Source organism: Lichenostomus cassidix, chromosome 3 (assembly GCF_008360975.1).
Source record: "Lichenostomus cassidix isolate B80296 chromosome 3, HeHo_3.0, whole genome shotgun sequence".
In the NCBI taxonomy this organism is placed as follows: domain Eukaryota; kingdom Metazoa; phylum Chordata; class Aves; order Passeriformes; family Meliphagidae; genus Lichenostomus; species Lichenostomus cassidix.
This window is the reverse complement of record NC_139483.1, coordinates 79213368-79228889: the sequence shown is the minus strand read 5'-3', so window position 1 is coordinate 79228889 and position 15522 is coordinate 79213368. Positions and strand designations below refer to the sequence as shown.

At 39.4% G+C, this 15522-nt stretch overlaps 2 long non-coding RNA genes across 3 annotated transcripts; both read right to left on the bottom strand.

The window, feature by feature from the left end:
• Positions 1-969: 969 nt before the first annotated feature.
• Positions 970-7030, bottom strand: LOC146440077 (uncharacterized). Of its 2 annotated transcripts, XR_014851026.1 has the most exons (4): positions 6871-7030; positions 6704-6788; positions 5464-5542; positions 970-4579 (listed from the first exon to the last, which is right to left on the bottom strand). It is a non-coding gene; the product is annotated as an uncharacterized LOC146440077 (long non-coding RNA). The 2 variants fall into 2 exon arrangements; XR_014851025.1 differs by lacking the exon at positions 6704-6788.
• A 112-nt stretch (positions 7031-7142) lies between these two features.
• LOC146440076 (uncharacterized) lies at positions 7143-10031 on the bottom strand. Its single transcript, XR_014851347.1, has 3 exons — positions 9719-10031; positions 9039-9174; positions 7143-7300 (listed from the first exon to the last, which is right to left on the bottom strand). It is a non-coding gene; the product is annotated as an uncharacterized LOC146440076 (long non-coding RNA).
• Between the last annotated feature and the right edge of the window lie 5491 nt (positions 10032-15522).

Below are 15522 nucleotides of genomic sequence, written 5' to 3'. Positions count from 1 at the left end.
ATCTTCCCCAGTTTATCCAGATAGTCCCTGGCATACTTTAGGGTTAAGCCTACATTAAGTTCAGATGTGTATGTGGACATTCTTGTCTGTCATATTGCTATAAATTGTTAAAGAAAAATAAAATTGAGGCTGAATAAAAGTGTACAAATTATATTAGACTAAGTGGGAACTTCTGTTCAGTTTGATCCAAGCATAGTAGTTTATATGACAATAATGCATAGTAAAATAGGTAGAACAGATCGCAGTGAAATCTGTTTTATGGTTATGTACATGAGTTCGTATCTTACCATCTAGCATTAATACCATTACAGTACTAAATCCTTTCCTCAACACCCAAGTTTCCAACCATTAAGGTCATTCAGACATCCTGAATTGCTGCTATTTAGAAGTCAAACAGTACTAAATTTATTTTGTGACACATAAACATTTTCACAGTCGCAGCTCTTTTGGTAAATTGTCACTCACAGCTAAGTTGAAAACAGCAATCTCCATCGAGGGGTGTCCATCCCATCAGCCAGTCTTGAATCCCATAAATTTTGTGTGCACTAAATTAATTTTCTTGGTTTGTAACATGGGAAACCTGTTCAGCACTTGGAATAGTCTAGCTACAGTTAGAGTTTTTCTGGATGAGTCCTTATCCTGGACAGAGCAGCAGTCACAACTCAGATCATTAAAATGGATCGGCTGGGGATCAGCTGGGGATCAATTAAGGTCTAGACCCACTCTGCAGGATTGATTCCTTCTGACATCCTTGCCTTCTCTTCAAAGTCCCACCCCCTCTTAGCAGCTCTCGTCCCTTACAGGAGATACGTCCTTGTTCTGAGGAAATAGCTCATGGTGTCTGTTTCAATAAATGAATTTCAGAAGTAACACAAATTTCTAGCCCACAAGCTCTTGGGTATCTGACCTGAACAGATGGACCAGCTAGCCCCTCAAACTGTGTAATCATCTCCCTTGGGCACAAACCAATTCAACACAAAAATTTATTCCAACATGATTCACAACTAAGTGTTTCATTCCTTGTGAGTAAAGAGTTCCCAGAATTCTATTTCCCATAGGGAGGGGGAGAAGGGATATTTTAACTATCAAACACAGTTTAGGGCAAAATAAGCCCTGAAACACTTCCCCAGAAGTGTAAAGTTTTGGCTGTTGGTTTTTCTGGTTTTCTTCTCAGCTTGATTTTTCCATCTGTAGGTGAGAAAGAAGATGAGAAGAATACAGAAGATAGATATGGTGATAGAAGCCGGAAAAGAAGCACAAAAGATTGTGTTAGCACTTGCACCCAGTCTGAACTATGAAAAATATCATGAGTTCTTGTGGACTGAAACACGGAAGATGTGTACAATGCATGCACTTACATAAGCAGAAGAAAGCCCTTGCTTGATTTTTCTTTCTTTTTTTCCTATCAGCATTAGAAACATGAGTTTTGCCCCTTGCTAGAGGCCTGAAATGTTCTTGTGCACAGTTTTGGAGTATGATTCAGAAAAAAGTTCTTTTTTTGTCACTGGCCCCATTACCTAATGTTTTGCAGTCCTGCCCAACAAAGATTTATTCATTTCATATGTTCCTGGTTGTGACCTTATGTTGGGCCGCAGTTGGACTGCTTTGTGCTCCAAGGCTCTTTCCTCAGCATTCCAAACCTGAGAGCTGCTGCAGCATTCCAAACCTTGGGAAGACCAGCCTGCAGAGCCTCACTGGACAGTAAATCATCCCTTGAAGGCCCAACGTTTTTAAATCAAGCATTCAGCCTCATCTGTTTTGTTATTGCACTAATACTGCCCCTAGGAAAATCACAAATAAGAGTCCAATGTATTTCAAATATGTTATTTAACTGAAGAATGTTTTCTTAGATTCGGTTTGAATATTGCATTGCTTAACTTTTCTTTGAATACCCCTGTGTGCTGCTTATGATGAATGTATCTGACCCAACTTTTCACTGAAAATAGCACACCACCATGAGGGTTTACATGATTGAAGTCGGCACTGTGCTTATCTTGCCAACCCCCTGATCAGGACTTGTTTCACAGTGAAGTTTTCTGCAGCAAAATCTCATCCTTCCACAAACCGTGTGCAACTGTGCAGCTCAGAAAATGTGACTCAGAAGTTTTCTTTTAAAGCATTGCCCTCCTTCACTCTCCCTTGCTGGCCAGCAGTTCATGAGGATCATCCCCACATTTCTCTTAGTCCCTTCAGTATTTGGTTCCTCAATCCAGCTATTTTCCCTCCTGCTGAAACCCTGTGGCAAATCTTGTAGTGAGAATTAGCAGCAACACTTCTTTCTCTGCTCAGGGAAATCCATGAATAACACAGGAGAGAGACTCAGTGCTGGCATGTCTTAGGAAAGGAAGTGTTTCCGTATCACAAGCTATGCACCTTCTAATAGTTATTTGACAGTGATCTAACGATCCTTGATATTAATTGCAGCTAATTTCTCCTACTTACCATGCTGAAAGTGGAGTTCAAACTGTGCAGGATTAATGGTCCTTTGCTACATATGAGGTTATTTATGGCTAATTTATCACCATCCATCAAGCTTCCTTCATGCATTTATTCAACCAAATGAACAGGGCTTTGACCAGGGAAGGTGAGTTAATAAAAAATAATGAAGGTTATTTCTTAGACACTCTGAGGAACTCAGTACTTGACCCTTTCAATTTGCATTTATCTACCCGGATGACTATTTAATGTGGTCTTCCAATTTTCTGTATTCATTTTCCTCAGTATATTGTTTTTCCACATATTTCACTATCTTTAAAAGAAACTAAGACCCCAAGAACATAAGGAAAATAAGCTGTCATTATTACATCAGTGGTTTTGAAAGGAGGAGGTGGGGCTAGTAAAAAAGTTGTTTTATCTGCACTGAATTCACTGACTTTACAAGGGACATATATTTTGCTCTTGGCTTAAGTTACAGAAAGTTGTGGTTGAGGTGCTGCCACTATCTGAGAAGTACTTTTCATTGATCTGAGAAAGAACATGTATGAGACTAGAATCATTGTGTGTTTCCTTAAGAAGCAGAAGTTTACCATAATATCAAGCCTTTCCTCCAGATGTTCTCTGTGAGAAAAAATGCAGCAGTGTTTGACCTAGAAACCTCAGACTTAAATAATAATAGCTGCAGAAAAACAGTTTTTAATAAGATTGAGTTTCACAGTTTCAGAAAAATGTGGATTCCCCTCACTGAGTGGATTCTTTAAACAGGGAAATCCAATTCCCTTTGGATTCTTCCCCTCTGAGCAAGAGTGAGACTGAGTCATTCTCCATTTGTTTGTCTTTGATGACAAATATTAGTCTCAACTTACAAACAATGTCAGCAGAAAACAGAGCATCTGGAGCTTGTTCAGTTATACTTCTACCTTTCCAAAATGCTACATAAGAAATATGCATGTGGTTAAGTTTAAACACTTGAATACCTCCACTGGCTTTAGCCGGTATGTTTCTAACATTAAAATTGGCTGAATGAAGACCATCATACTTATTGAAGCTGTGCCCCATTTGTGATAGCAATGTGGCATTCCTGGCAGTGAGATAGACTTTAAAATTTCTTGGTTTGGACAAACTCTTCTGGGAGCACCCTGATATTTAGGATTTGACACAATCACTTATGCTGAAGGTGTCACCTAAACCTGGGTGGGTAGGTTTTTGGACAGACCATACTGTTCCTCTGCAGAGAGCACTGCTAAGACTCACAGTCTTGCCTTTGAAAGCTGCTAATTCCCTTTGTGTACCTGTGAGTCCCAAATGCAAGGTGTATGATGGAAACCATTTGAAAACATAGCCCCCCCCTCTGCAGCAAGCAACAGATCCAGTCTGGAAACTTATTTCTTCTTCCTTCATTGATTCCATTACAGTTCTATCTGAAGCAGTGAAAAAAACAGAATTCTGGAACTTTAGCTCTCCAATTTAAAGGCAAATAGTTCTGTACCAGACTACAAAATGCTGCACACAGAAAATATTAATATTAATGTATTGCAGTTTCAGCTGTCAGAGTCTTTTCTCCTTGCTCTATTTTGCCCTGCTGAGCAATGAAATAGGTGTTCTATTGCGCCAGGCTCTTTTCACAACAGGCAGGATGAAACTGTTTCCTTGGTTAGACAGCTCACCCTTGAGGTATGCTCAAAGCATATCCTTTTTTGCACATCTATACTGCAGCTTCCAATTAGGGAGGCAATATAAGCAGCAAGAGGCAGCAGGGGAGAGAATAAGATGTTCTTTGTCTCCAAACAGAAAATTCCTTGCTGAAAAAAAGTGAGGATTCGGCAAGTCAAAGTTCCTTTGCTCTTACTCATGTGAGAGAATTCACATACATGTGAATGACTGACTTCTTTCCTAGAGCCTGCTGGAATTATAGCTCTCAGAACTTGGACTATTCAGAGACCTGGGAATGTTTGATCCTCTGCAGTAACAATTTTGTTGAGAAAAGCTTTCTTCTCCCAAGAATATTCTCATCTGCAAATGTAACACAGCCTCTTCTCCATCTGATAGAGGTTTTCCACTAAATTCAGTCTGGGCAAAATGGCTAAGCAAATCCTGCTGTTATTCCTACTCGTTGCTGAGTGTTGATCTTCTGTAGTCATTCCTAATGCAAGATGAGATGAGTAAAAAGAATATGCTTTTTAAATAGGGAACAACAGAAATACACTGCACAAGATTATTTCCAAGTTGCTGCTCATCATCAAAGGTTGAGATGGCTGGACAGTGCTACGGGAACACCAAGCAATTAACAACTCAGATTAAATATTCAGCAAAGCTCCATCTCAGCTGGGATTCTAAAGCATGCCCTTTAGCAAATCTTTGGGGAAATCACTAGTAACACTCCTATTCTCATAGTTCATTATTTTTTCTGAGAATACAAAACTGATTTGATTATTTTCAGGCTTCACAATATTCTAATCTGTGTTCATGTTTGTAATAGATTGCAATGCCTTAATAATATGCCTGTTGTTTACTTGGAAGCAGAAACATTGAGCAGCACCTAGCTCAATCCAGCATGAAATCTGAAGCAGATTTGGTTTAAGTTTGAGCCCCTCATGCCACCTTTGCAGTTTCTGAGTTTTTCTTTAACTTCTGGCTTTGTAACCTCAAAGTAACTTCAGTCAAAATATCTGAGCATCGTCAGGTTTCAGGTCAAAAGTATGTCAAAAGTAGAGTTTTACATGAATCTCACCCAACAGTAAATCCCTCCCTGCATTTGATATTCAGCCTAAGCTCCCTTGAAAAGTTTTAGGTTTTGTGGTGAATATTTCTCACAGCTCTAAGTTGAATAAAGCTGGAATGTTATACTCCTCTCTGCAGGTTTCATCCAAATCCCAGTTAATTTGACAGACATCCTCATGACTATGAAGAGAGTGGGTCAAGGTAAAGATTTTGTTGGTGTACAGTCAGATTCTCAAGCATTATGCACAGGAAAGTGCCAGCCAGAACAATAAAACAAGATAGCAATGGTCACTTTTTTTCACTTACTAGTCTCAAGTAGCAAATACTGAGGGTAAAGTTCTAGGGGAACATCTCATGAAACGCTTATCTTCTTTTAGACTCAGTCCTACAATAAACAACATTTTAGAGTCATAGCAACAAATATTTTCTGCAGTCTGTTAAAAATGGTCAATTTTTCACTCTCAGAGGCAGCCTCACCTCCCCAGTTCAGCTGCCACCCACCTTCAAGAATGCCCAAAGTCCCTTCTTTCCTTTCTATCCCAAGAAAGTCCCCTGAATGGTTACATTTCTGTGAATAGGTACCACATAGCTCCCTTTTTCCCAACTACACAGAGCACCAGCATAGAAAAATCCTGCACTAGAGGGATCTGAGAGTATAGATTACAGAATCACTGAATGGATCAGGTTGGAAGGGACCACAGTGGGTCATCTCCAGTGGGGGAGACTCCACAGCCTCTCTGGGCAATCTGTTCCAGTGCTTGGTCACTTGCACAGTGAAGTTCTTCCTCATATTCAGGTGGAATTTCCTGTGCATCAGTTTCTGCCTGTTGTCTCTTGTCCTGTTTCTTGGCACCACTGAGAAGGGCCTGGCTCCAACTTCTGACACCCTCCCTTCAGATACTGATAGACACTGATGAGGTTCCCTCTCAGGTGTTTCTTCTCAAGGCTGAAGAGACACAGCTCCCTCAGCTTTTCCTCATAACAGAGGTGCTTCAGTCCCCTCATCATCTTTGTCACCCTTTGCTGGATCTGCTCCAGAAGCAACTCGATGCACAGATTTCCAGGTTCAAACATGCATAGCCCAGCCAACAAAAAACCTGACCTGACAAGATTTTTGTCAGAGGTGTGGCATGACCATGCCCAACCTATGTCTGTGCAAGGGGACTCTGGTGGGTCTGTCACATAAATGAAACTATAAAGACAGTAGTTTTGGGTGGTAGGTTGGCCCCAAACTTTAGGAAAGAGATAATGTTTCATCCCATGCCAAACTGGTATTCAGAAGGGAGATTTCCTGCTTAAGACTTGAGCAGCAGTTTTCAGGTTGTTATCAACCTTGAAGAGGTCCCTGGACACAAACTTCCTCACACATAGGAATATGCCTCTTAAATTTTACTCTCTTTGTCATGAAAAAGACCAAAAAATTATTTTACAACTATTTGCCTTGTCTTTTTCTTCATAGTCATTATCCAAAGGCCATGAAAACAAAAGTAGCTAAATATTAGAGGTTACATTCCTATGTTAGAAAATTTAAATTGTCGACTCTTACCTGTAGTGAAAAACTTTGTGCAACACTGCTTTTAATTTGTTATGCAGAGTAGATTAAAATATCTGAAGAAATTATACTGAAAACACTGCAAAACAGAAAATAACCTTTGCAACAGTTAAATTCTTTCAAACATAAAACACTAAATTGCATGTTCCCTGATGTTGTACCTGTATGTTTGATCACTGGAGGCAAAGACTCTCCTTCACAAAAGAGAACATTCAAGGTTTCCCATCACTCGAAGTGTCCTATAGGGAGAACAATCCAGCTGATGGTAAACTGATGGCAAATTCTCGTCAGGCAGGCATTCAGAGGACAACTTCCTGATCCCTATAGGCTTAAGAAACAATCCAGCCTGTTACACCAGTCAAAAAATGAGGCTCCATGGGTCAGTTCTGCAAAACCACAAACATAGCACCAAATAGAAAGATTACTAACCTCTATTCAAACAGGGCTCTCTTGGTAGGTTGTGTTACGCAACTTTTCCAAAAGCATGTTAGATATTGGCAGACACTGGGAAATATTGTCCAAGTCCTGTTTTCTCTCTCTCTCTCCCCCTCTTTTTCTTCTTTATTTAATATAGTCAGTCAATTTGGTGTCCTGGAGAGAGAAAAAATGTTCCATGAAGAAATCACTTTGAAGCTTAATTTTTCACTGCCAAAGTACTTGGGACACTTGTTTTTTCCAGTATTTCTCTAACTCTTGTTATCACTACTGCTGACTCATCTCCTGATGGCGAGGGAAAAACAGTTTTATGGGAACATGAAGAGGTCATGGCTGAATTATTTTGGCTGTTATAAATGGCTCTGTAACTCGTTCTCTGCACTGCTATTAAACAGATTTTCATAAATTCTGGATCAAAGCTAATGTTCCAGAGTAGAAAGATTCCCAGAGAGGAGGGGAAGCATGTAGCCTTAACTCTTGAGCAGAAGCAGCATCTCTCAACCAGTTGTGGTGAACATCACTCTCCTGTGTACTGCTGAAGCAGCACTCCACAGCAGTCCCATTCAGTGCTTCCTGGTGCGAAAAGAATATCTCCAACATTCCCTCTAAGTTCTTACAAGGTGCAGTGAATCAGGACTGATATGTCAAGGCGATTCTGGAAAACATAAAAATTCTGCTTTTTCCTCTTTTTTTCCGTGCCTTCAAAACTTGCATAGTGATTTTGTTCGCATAGAAACAAAAAAAACCACTGAATTATTTCTCCCTCCTTAATAAAATCGCACATGCTCTCTGCATTCGCATACAAATATATTGAAAGCAAAGTAAGGAATTGCAATAAATCACTATTCCAATGAATTTTACCTGCTTTTTCTGCCTATAAATCTTAGACAGAGAAGTTATATTTTTTCATATACTTTAGCAGAAGTTATTTGTAAATTCCTTTAACAAAAACTTGTTTGTATATTGTGCTGTTTGTGACTTGTTCAGTGTACACACTTATAGCAACATGATGTGCAACTGCATCCCATTAATCAATCAGATTGGTTGTGTCTATTCCTTTATCAGAAGCAGAACATTATGTGATGAGAATATGAATAGACTACACAGCTGAACATAACATTGACCTGGAGTGAATCTTTAAGTCTTTCTGCTTTTCTCAAGATTTTAATCAATTAATCAAGAGTATTAAGCAAATGAGTGTGTGTGTGTGGGTGGGTTCATGTGAAAATGGCAGGGATATGTTATGGAGAGACATAAATCTGAAAATCCCTTCTATTAAGAGCCACTCTTGGATACTTTCCTTACCATGAGCTGCAGTGTACAAGCCATGAACTAGTAGGTTGTTTAGCTAATCCTCATCTGGTGAAATTAATGAGTATTTTACAACTCACCTGCTAAAATGAGTGTTGAATTATTTGTAGGCAGAGGGACATAGTAACAGAGGGGAAGCTTTCTCATATACTGAATTTGGTTCGCCTTGCGGTTCTCACCCTCATCAGACAAAAATCTCACAAGCAGACAGTGCAATACATGGGCTGCAGTGCTACATTAAAGGGACTTGGTGGCAGCCTGAGCACAAAGGCCATTGCTGCTGCATGTTGTGCCTGAGGCCAGCCTGGGGCAGATGTGCCCTTTTCCCGTCATCTACTGCAGCCACACCTACAAGCAAGGCAGACAGAACAAAGGTGCTCAAATTTGGCATCCTTTTAAGGTTTTAGGCATGGAATGCTTGCTACATGATGACTATTAGCACAAAGAAAGTTGTTCTGGACAGGGAAGAAGTCAAGCTTTGGCTGCTTAGAAAGACAAAGACTAAGTTGCCAACAGTGTAGACATGTCCAGCTTCAGGTGCAAGCTGACAGGTCTTGAGGATTGCAGTATCAGAGATAATCACCTGCATCTCCCCTAAATCCTGTCTCAGGTGTCCTGTTCCTCAATCAGGTTCTTGGTGCACTTTGTTCCATCTGTCAGTTACTTGGAACTGTCACTGAAATTTGGAATATTTTTCATTAAGACCTGCTGTGGGAAGTCTGGAATAAGCACAATGGAAAAAAAGCAAGAATAAATCTTCTCAGTACATGTTCAACTGAGGGCTGATGTCTCAGATTACTGTTGGCATTAGCTGCTCCTGAGCATTTCTAGTCCTAGCATTCATGAGAGCAATGATAAAATATGGCTAACATCTGTCAATCCCTGTTTCAGCAGTGAACTTCCCAGTTGAATAAACGCACTTCTAAGCACTGCAGTTAGATTTTCTTTTTAAGCACGTAGTTTCCTTATCCCTCCACACAGAAATTACTTTCATAGGAAATTTAAAATAAATAGAAGAGAAAGTTCAGTATAGACATGTGGTTTTCATCAAGGAGAACTTCCAAATCAGCAGGAGTTTTCCTTCACAGAGGTGGAAACCATCACCATGCCATCATCATGTTCTCATTTGGATCCCACCAGCTACCAGGGCTGAAAGCCATTAGCCGCCTTGTCTGCCAGTTTGACCAACAGCACTTTCATGAGTTTAGTCTCCAGAGGTTGATAAAATGGGGAAAAAATAACTTACAATGGGTATTTGCTTACTTTTGTTCCTAGGAATGGGTCCTGAGTTGGTTACTCCTTCAGTTGTTATTGAAGTGCCAGAGCACCATAGCAATCACAGCAGAAGTTTGCTTTCTGTGACACTAAGGATAACTCTTGGCCATGCACCCTGCAGAAGCATGGGGCACACTTATCTCCTTGTGTCAGATGAATACACAAGTGGCCACATAAAACTTCCAGCAATGAGCAGTCTTTTAATTTAAGCTTGGATGGTTTCTTTTGAATCAACTCAGGATAAGCACTAAGCAGCAATTCTACAAGAAATTACCATGTCTCTCCATCTCACAGAATTTTCAATGCCCTAGAAAGAATTAAGAGCATTGCTAGCTCATAGCTGTGCTCCAGAACATAATTATAATGAGAAGCAATAAGAGTCCTTTTGATTAGTTTATCTATACCTGCAGGTTCCTTTTGAAATATTTTCTCTTTTTACCCCAATGTTTCCATTTAATTCACTTATTCTTTCTTTTCTCATGACTTCATTAGCTCCTGTCAGTTTACAGTTAGCTGCTTTCAGTGTTCATATCCCTTTAAATTTGTAACTATTTTGTTTCTCCCATTCTTTCCCTGGTTTGCATGTTGCACGTATTTACACTGATTCAGTGTAAGTTGTAAGTGGTAAGTTGTAAGTTGTAGTTCCTCCACGTGATGTAGGCTGAGGCACAGGATATCTCATAGGCCACCACACAAAGGGGAGACATACCATGAAGGCAATTTCTTTTGCCAGCATGAGAGATGCTTTCCACAGCCCCCATCTGTGAGATGAAACAGGTTTGGTTGTGCCAAGTAAAATCCTGGCTCTGTCAGGAGAACATTTGTCACAGCTATGATTCTCCATTTTTCTCTCTCACCACAGCTCTGCCTTGAATGTTATAGAATGAACTTGTCTAACCCAGAAGATGATGAGGAAGTTTGCTAGTCTGATTCTTCCCCAGTTGTTTCCCCAGTTTCCATTTCTCTCACTCTGGTATGTTTTGTCCAATAGGAATTATCATTGTGATATCATTTTAATATTATTTTTCCAGGCTAATTTGATCTAGTGTGGATGTAAAGAAAAGATTTTTTTCCCAAAAACTGTTTGCTTCTTTTGGCAACCATATAATGTTTTTTTACTCTTTTTATAACATATGACCAACTATACCTGATTCTTTTGGAAACTAGGCTTGAAAGAAGCTTTGATATCAATATATTATCTTTACAAATCCTTTGAGCATTTCAAAGCCCATGGACATTATGGTAATAACTTACAATATGTCTTGATGCAGATCTCAAGCCAGTATGTCAACACCAGAGTTTTCTAGAATAAATAGCACTGCACATAATGCTGAACAAAGGCCATTTTCTTTTTCTCTTCCAGGTTTTGATAGCCAGAGGGTACAATAAAAGTGACTGTGGCATGGCCCCAGGCATATAGGATTCCCTTGCCTACCTACCTTGCTAATGAAGTTGATCCAAAATGGCAAAAACACATCAGTCTGAACTTTAGTTCAAGCAATGTTCAGTCCCATGGAGGCAGCAGTTATTCCCTATGTCAGCAGCCACTATCATCCTCCTCTGCAACAAAATTCAAACCATTTGTTCAGCATCTGCACTGAATTAATTCTGTGTTTGAGCTGTGGCAGGGTGCAATGAATAATCTCTCTGTAGTCACTCATTTGTACTTGCAATAAACTTCCCTACTTGTGCACACTTTCACTTGTCAGTAGGGCACTGAAACATACAGAAAAGTAACTGGAATTTACAGTCCAGCAGAGGAACAGATAGACCTATACCAAAACCATTTCTGTTCATACAGGTACCAGTTCATTCATTCTTCACACTGCAAGGCTGAAGACTCAAACCTGGATGGTTTTTGAGATGTGAAACTTGGCAACATGGGATCAGAACTCAGTTTGAATATCCACCAAGTTTGCAAATTTTGTCTGACTCTCCTCTCTGAGAGGATTAGTGGGGTCTCAGCACAGTCAGTTAACCCAGATCAGGTCTTGATTTCAGATTTTGCCACTGTGCTTATGATTTTGAGTACATCACTCAAGTTTTCAATGTTTTTGCTCTCTTGATTAAAGATAAACATTCAGGTTGATCACTTCATAGAAATTTTATGAAGATAAATTAATAATTATTTCTATCATGTTCAGCTACTGCAGGCAAAAAGCATCAGAGATTTTTTAGAAAGGAATATTAGTTGTCTTAGAGCTGCGAGTTAAAGTCAATCTGTTTATTCCCCTTAATAAAGAATTGACTACAGCATCCACACATATACAGAAACAATATCTTCATCAACAAAAATTCTGCTCTGTTAGAACTTCCCCCATAATCTGTCTGTTCACATCCATTAGGAGTTTTAATGGTCTGCTCCAGAAAGAAAAACATTTAACAGTTCAGGTTTTGCACATACATACCTCTATGAAAACCCTTGAAACCAATAGACACAACAAGCCCAGAAAAGTACATGTTGAAAGAAAAAGTACTGGATTATTTCTTTCAAATGATGAATAGTGATGCTGTACTTCACTGAAAATTATCTACACTTGGATAGTCTCTTCTTTCCCTTTTCAGGGCTAGGCATGATATTTCTTCAGGTACTGTGGGGTTTTGTTTCAATTTTCAGGAGAAATACTGTTGAACCTTTTGTTCTCTCTGATTTTTACTTTTACTTCATTATTTCTAAAACAATGAATGACCAAAGCTTGGATTCATCAAGAATGGTAGCTCAGTTTCTCTAGCGTGAGACATCATTTAAACAACATTTATCAATTTTGCATGTACTCATAATTTCATTGCACTTAATTTGGCTGATGTGGTGCCATTGTTTTCAAGACTTACTTATGCTTTTCTTGGATTTTTTCTAGAACAAATACCAAATATAAAACACTGGATAAAATAAAATTGCTGAAATAAAATTACCTGCAAGAAAGAAGTCTTCATATGAGATTTAGTGATCGAACTAATATTTAAGAGAAGTGAAATGCTGTCAGATCTTTGTAATCAGATAATCAAATAGTGAAATTTGGTGTTTCTTTGCTGTTTTAAACAAATCTTTATCCATTTTCACAGTTTAAAAATTTGAATCTGAGACCACAAATGCATCTGGGTAGTGAAGCCACAATTAATATTGGTTTCTCAGAAGCTTTTGCACGTTAGCCTGTTGTAAAAGAAAAATAAGAGGAGTGCTTACTTAGGTGCAGGTATCTTCATGGGGATGAAAACTCAGTTGGAAGCTCTTTTCTTTCACAAGGGTGTAAAGCTGATGAGAGCAGTTCTGCAGTTTAAAAGGACAGTTGTAAAAGTTGTGATTACAGTACCAAATTAATTAGGTGACCTTGCTAGACAAACCGCATACAGCTGTGTTTTGAATGACCAAGATGAGAATCACAGGGACAACTTGGTGAGATCATGTGGCTTTCAGTAATTATCTCTTGGTAGGGTGATACACCAGCTTTTTCAGAAAGGGAACAGCAGGAAGATCTTTTTTTCCCTATTGAGCCATTATCTTTAAGTATAAGCTTTCCCCCCAAGTAGTATATGCTACACTGAAAGCTTACCTGCCATCAATTCTGTAACAATAGGGAGACAAAAGGCTCCCTGTATGTTTTGTTCTCAGATGTCAAACTGAGCCATGAGAAAGCAGTATGGAGAGCTTCAGATAAAGACTATTCACCATGAATGTGCATATATGAGCCTGGATTATATTCTAGGAGTTCATGTCCAGCATACCTCCAGAACCAGATTTCCTCAGATTACTGAAGAAACAGCTTTTGAAAGATTTACAGTAGAAATGGACCGGGTCATCTGGAAAACTTAGGTCAGTATGGATGCAATTTTCCAGGGGCCTTCTCACCACAACAGCATCTTGACAGGAATCAAAGTTAAATTCAAGTTCAGGTCCTGTTATGCAAAGCACTTTGAGAGATTGGTTTCAGTTACCTGATCAAGGAATTACCTGTGTACCCCAAACCACCTTTGCCATTTGAGCATTCTCAGATCAGCAGAAAATTGTTGCTGGGGCCACAGACTCAACTTCCACCTTGGGCAGCCTTTTAAGGGATGTCTCACATCTAAATGTAACACCTGTTGGGCTTATTTTTACTGCACATTCACACTAAAATAGAAGAATATTAAAAAATACCTGAAAACACACAAAGGCATTTACATCACAGAATATGGGAAATCAACTAAAATAAAAAGCAACTATCTGGAAAATATTCAGATACCACAGATTATGTAAAACCATGCAGATTTTGTGTTAAAATGATCTTTAAGTTCCTTGGTAAGAGATCCCTGCTCCCACTCCCTTTTTTCTTATTTCATGAAAAGGCTCAATTACATAGTAAAAACAAATCTTCTAAGCAGATATGTTTTAGCAGTCTGATTATCATTCTTATTTACTGTGAACCAAATCAAACTTATCTGGGAAAGGAACTTACGCTGCAGTTACCTGAGGATGTTTTAGCAGATCTTTCCATTTGATTAGTTTATTTTCTAAAATAACACCCACTATTTCATTAATTAATTTGAATTTCAGGTTGTCATACGTTCCTTGGGCTGGCTTGAAACTCCTGTTGCATTCTTAGCAACAGCTTGAGCCTGTCACAGCAATTCTGCAGAAAAGCCAACAGTTCAAGTACACTTTTCCTTCACATCCCACCTTTATATAAGTTCTAGTGACATGTCTTCATTATCTTGTGGTTCAGTCTTAGGTAAAACTTGGGTTTGAAATAATCAAAAGTTATTACAAGATTTCAGATATTTTGCAGTTTCAAATCCTGTCATTTTCTGGATTCCAAAGTCCTTCGTGTGAAGACATGAATCAAGGAAGGTCACTTGGTTGGGACCCTTCTTTGGCTCTAAATCCTGTGTGGGAAAGCCTTACTGAATTTAGTGCAGCTAAACCTACACTCCAGCCTTTACAAACACAGGCACAAAAGCTACACCTTCTGCTAGAGAACAAAACTGCTAAAAAAGAGTGGTTTCATTCAATAAACATTGCTCTCTTTGTAGATTATGAAATGTGGAATGCTGCCAAAAATCTGCTCTAAGTACATGGGCATGCAGTGGCTGTGTTTGAAAATGTTGGTCTTCACTTTTGTTTGCATCCATAGCCCTTTCAAATCTGTTCTTTCATCTTCTGGAAACACGGCATGTAGATTAAACTCTGGCACTTACTAACTGTGCTGAAGGACAGCAGATCTGCTCTGCCTCAGCCCTGCTCCTCACTGCATGTTCCAGGACTGCCTGGCAAACTGCAGACAAATCTTACGTGGGGCTGGAGAAAGCCTGGGAGAGGATATTTCCCTTGTACAAAAGACAAAATGACAGATAAACTCCAGCCTTGTGACCTTCACTTATTGCCACTTTTGGCACAATTTATACTCCAGGAGTGTCAGGAAAGATCACAACTGCTTTTGATTTCTCAATGAGAGGGTAGGTGTCAAAATCCTGGATAGAATCCAAATAGAGAGAATATGAGCTATTACTAAATTAATGTCCCCTGCAGGAGTGACAAGTTTATTTATTTAGCACACCTTCCTGTACAGGCAAATATTTCTGCAAAACAGACCTTGGAAGACAATAATAATGATCGAAAAACCAGAAAGGCAGGTCAAAGGGAAGACAGGAAGGCATTTGGTACAAACAGGGAGGAGCTGGCAGTGGGGGCTGCAAAGGGCTGCAGCCAGCTCCAGCAGACCTACTGCAGGGCACAGCTGAGCCCAGCAGCTGGTGCCTTTTAATTTCATCCAGGTTGGCTCAAATATGTCATTGGGGGCAGAGGAATCCTGACTCAT